This window comes from Solanum tuberosum, unplaced genomic scaffold (genome assembly GCF_000226075.1).
Source record: "Solanum tuberosum cultivar DM 1-3 516 R44 unplaced genomic scaffold, SolTub_3.0 scf00689, whole genome shotgun sequence".
Taxonomy (NCBI): Eukaryota; Viridiplantae; Streptophyta; class Magnoliopsida; order Solanales; family Solanaceae; genus Solanum; species Solanum tuberosum.
Window position 1 is genome coordinate 166,591 of NW_006239607.1, and position 5,080 is coordinate 171,670.

Sequence of the window (5,080 nt, forward strand, 5' to 3'; positions counted from 1 at the left end):
TTCGAGGGACGTGTCGCGCGCCGCGATGGATACTATATTTCGAGGGACGTGTCGCGCGCCGCGATGGATACTATATTTCGAGGGACGTGTCGCGCGCCGCGATGGATACTATATTTCGAGGGACGTGTCGCGCGCCGCGATGGATACTATATTTCGAGGGACGTGTCGCGCGCCGCGATGGATACTATATTTCGAGGGACGTGTCGCGCGCCGCGATGGATACTATATTTCGAGGGACGTGTCGCGCGCCGCGATGGATACTATATTTCGAGGGACGTGTCGCGCGCCGCGATGGATACTATATTTCGAGGGACGTGTCGCGCGCCGCGATGGATACTATATTTCGAGGGACGTGTCGCGCGCCGCGATGGATACTATATTTCGAGGGACGTGTCGCGCGCCGCGATGGATACTATATTTCGAGGGACGTGTCGCGCGCCGCGATGGATACTATATTTCGAGGGACGTGTCGCGCGCCGCGATGGATACTATATTTCGAGGGACGTGTCGCGCGCCGCGATGGATACTATATTTCGAGGGACGTGTCGCGCGCCGCGATGGATACTATATTTCGAGGGACGTGTCGCGCGCCGAGACGGATACTATATTTCAAGGGACATATTGCGCGCCGTGATGGTTACTATTATCGAGGGTCGTATCGCGCGCCGCGATGGATGCATGGACAGATATGTCCCCCATGGGTCCCGGACTAATAGACAGCGGGTGTGTATCATTAGGTCAGACATGCATCACTATACTTGACATTGCATTTCATTGCATTGCACACTTCTATTATTGGTGAACTTGATCTTGTGTGTTGCTGATCTTGTGAGTGTCTTTCTATGGAACTTGTGACTGATAAATATTGAGCTTGTTGTTGAAGATATGCAACTGTTAGAGTGTTGTTGTTGAGGATATGAAACTATTGTTGTTGTTGAGATATCTTCTTGTAAATTGTGAACTGTTAGGTTGGGCTGGTTTTATAGAGATTGTAGTTGTGAAAGTTTGGTTTGGGTGTAAGGAGTACTTGTATTCTATCCCCTTAGCTCGTGTTTAGAGGTTTACTTGCTGAGTACCGTGTGGTTTGGTACTCACCCCCTTGCTTCTACAAATTTTTGTAGGTTACGAGCCTGGATTTTTTGTGGTACTTGTTATTCTCTTCTTTTCCGAGGCTTCTGGGAGATTTGTGAGGTAGTTGTTTGTCTTCTCAGCGATCCTTCTTACTCCTGTTTATGATCTTGTTCTACTCGAGAAACAATGTCATATGAGACTTGTATTTTTCTTTTGATTCAATTGTAATACTTTAGAGGCTTGTACACGTGACAACCAGATTTTGGGGGTATATTTGAGTTTATTCTAAAAATTTCCGTCATTTTATTATAATGGTTGAGTTTTTAGGCTGACTTGTCTTGGTGGGTTAAGACGAGTGCCATCACATCCATTTTTGGGTCGTGACATTATTTCAAAGGGGAATACAAATTGATACGTTGAAAATTTGATAAGAACCTAAATCAAATTATATATACTTTTAAATGAAAAAAAACACTCAATGAAATGTTATAGCTAATCTTATTAAAGATGGGGGGTTTATATGGAAAATATAATAATTTGGAAAAGTAACAAAATGACTTGGTTCATAGAACTCCCATCCTAATTTAGCAAAGACACTCAAGTGTGTTTTACCGTTATTTTTATTTATCACATTTTATTTTTTGAGGATTAAATTACATGAACTTTGATTAATATTTTAAAATGCATTTTTAATTATATTAATATATAAAAAGATCACAATTTATAGTATTTTTCATATAATTTTCGAATATCTAAATTTAAAATTTTAAAAATTAAATCAACCTACTTCAATTTAACTTTCAATATTAGTAAAAGTGACTTAGAGGGTGTTTGGATTGGCTTAAAAGTTGGTCAAATCTACTTTTAAGTCAGTTTTTGACTTCTGAAAGTGTTTGAAAAATAAAAAAAATAATTTAAAATAAGTTAAAAATGACTTAAAATAAACTAGGAAGTGTTTGACAAAGTAAAAAATGACTTAAAATAAATTAAAAATGACTTCAATAAGTCAAAAACCAAAAGTAGGTCTCCCACTACTTTTTAGTTTTTTGATTAAAAGTAATTTAAATTTAACTTTTTATTTTTGGCTTAAAAACTACTTTTTAAGTCAATCCAAACGAGCTCTTAAGCAAAAAAGTGAACTAAGGAAGTACATTCCAATCATGATTATATGCTTATAAAGTACGTAAATATTTAATTATTAAGAAATGTAATGAGGGAGAAGAATCATGAAAGTCACCACATTCAATGTAGTAGGTAATGAGGTGGGGTTGCATGATGGTATTTGAGAGACTGATAAAAAAGAGTACACAAGAAGCTCAGTGCTACTTCACAAAATCAAGCTTAATTCTGCATCCCCTTCTACAAGTGATCATTGGCTAGTCCTTCAAAGGGTGTTGCTATTCTAAATGAAAATTAAAGCATAGCATCTCTACCTAAATTATGTATAAATGTTTCCTTAATAATATTTTCTGCTTATTTATCAAATATTTAAAAGAAATAAGAAATTCCAATCTTATTTTTCAGAGAAAACAGATATAATGAAAAGTATATTTCCTTTAGGAGTACCAAATACACCTTTTGGTAGAAAAATGCATTAGCTGATCTTAATGAATCTACTCAACACGATTTCAGATTAGTTGGACTAATAACCTTCAAATATCGAATATAATGCCCAAAAAAATAAAACACTTTACACCTTGATGGATGTGGCTTTCTAACTGCAATACTAGTCACCAGAAAAGTGAAAGATGCTTAGTTGATTAATAATTAAGCATAGGTTTGGGAAAGTGAAACAAGCTGTAAAATTATGATGTTTTTGGAGCCAGGTTGTTTGCTCTGATTGGGAGAAAGTTAAATTGGCCAATAGGGTTGGGGAAAAAGGTTTAAGACTATTTGAAATATAGAAGTATGATGGGCCTATAAAAAGTGAAAAAAGGAAATGTAAGACTAATGTTATTTTTGTGGGGATTATATTGCATTGAGATTTTATGAGAGTGATTAATAATGAGAGAATTAATGTTATACAATAATTACAAATAATAGACTATTATACATGAATTACTTAATTTAAAAGGATATTTTGTCTTCAACTAGTATATATAATCCTTGCACTCTTAATATACCTATTCTAATAGAGACCAATTCAAAATTTGAAATATGTGTTCACAATCAAATATTTATGAATATTTAGTGAACTTATTAGTAATACATATATAAGATTAAAGAATTGAGTAGCCATTTTATTTTTGGTAGAACTCTAAGCCATTTGTATTTGGGCAAACACTGCTAAATTCACACATTCTATCTAGCATAAAGTAATATTAAATTCATGCATAATTTAATGCTTATATAACATCAATCAAACAGTACATTAATTATGCAACACTTGTTTCTTTTTATACGATCAATTAAAATTTTATATTAATTTTATATAACATCAATCAAACACTACATTAATTATGAAACAATTACCTATTATCTCCTCATTAATAAGCAGGTCAATTCAGAAGATTTATTAAATTAAGAAAACAAGAATAGACACTTCAGAGTTAATGCCCGATAGGGTACGTTGTTGTTATAGCCACTAAATTAATAAATTATTTCAATCCAAATTTGGACTTAAAAAAGTTAAAATAGTAGTAGTAGTAATTGTTTGTCATCTTCAACTCCTAAATTCGGTAGGAGATACTTTCTCCGTTTAATTTTTATTTGTCACGTTTCGCTTTATAAGAGTCAATTTGACTAATTGTTGAAGGCTTGGAGCTAAACTAAATTAAATTCAGTTAATATTTTAGAGTTATACGAAAATACTTTAAGTTGTAATTCATCTTATATTAATATAAAAGCAAATACATCGTAAAATGCATGTTAAAATCCATATATATAGTTTGACTCTTGAAAAAGAAAACGGAATAAGTAAAAGTCAACAAAATGGTGTAGAAACATAGTTTTTGAGCTAAATAACCGGTTAATCTGTACCTTTTTGTGATGTCGATTTGATGAATTAAAAGTTCAATTGTTCAAAGAAACTTGATGAGCAATGACAAGTATAAGAGTAGTTTTATTTGACAGTTATTTCAATTATCATTCCAACATGTATAACTTTTTATTTATTATAATGATTAATGACCAATGAGTAGAACTTATACAATTGGTTACCATGATTTCCCTCACAAAACAAAAGTTCCTTCCACAAATTTTCTTGTACATGAAAACAAATGGATTCTTAAGGGAAGGTAGCTTAGTTAATTGGCTGCTTGAATTTTCACTTTGTTGGTGGGTGTTCGATTTTCCACTTTGTAATTCCCTCCAACATTTCTCTTTCCGTATCCCCAATTTTGTTTTATTTCTTTAAAGTATTTCGTTGGTTTAATTATCTTTGTCTTGTAGTGGCCAGTAGGAATAATAGTAGTCAATGATCATTATTCACTATAATCAAACTTGACTTCATTTTTCTAAGTTGAGAAAAGTCAAGTAACACAAGGTTTGAATTTTGAGCTTATGGGCCTGCTCGATTGGACTTGGTTTACACTTTACACTAATGAAATGTGCTAAAGTTAAGGCTGATTCATACAAATTCATATTCATAATTCATTTGATTGGTATAAATTTTTGATTGAATAAATCCAGAATTTTGTATATGTTTACTCTAGCTGTATATGATTTATGAAAAATTCACAATAAATTACCATATTTGTATATTGGCAAGTGAAATATACAAGCGGGGTTCTGAAAATGTATAAATACATAATTGTACAGACATAACCTATTTGTATATTTGCAAACGAATATAAAAACGAACAGAAATATACAAACCACAGCCTCCATAGCAAACAAAACTATAGCTATGAAGTGTAGTTATCGAAACTATAGCTATAGAGCCTTATTATGTCTATTATGTTTGTTATTTCTAATTTTTTCTCTTTAAATTTTTAAAAGTTGTAGAATATAACCTTTAAAAGATCATTTTTCCAAACAATATTAGACTCGGTCTAGTGTTACATATATA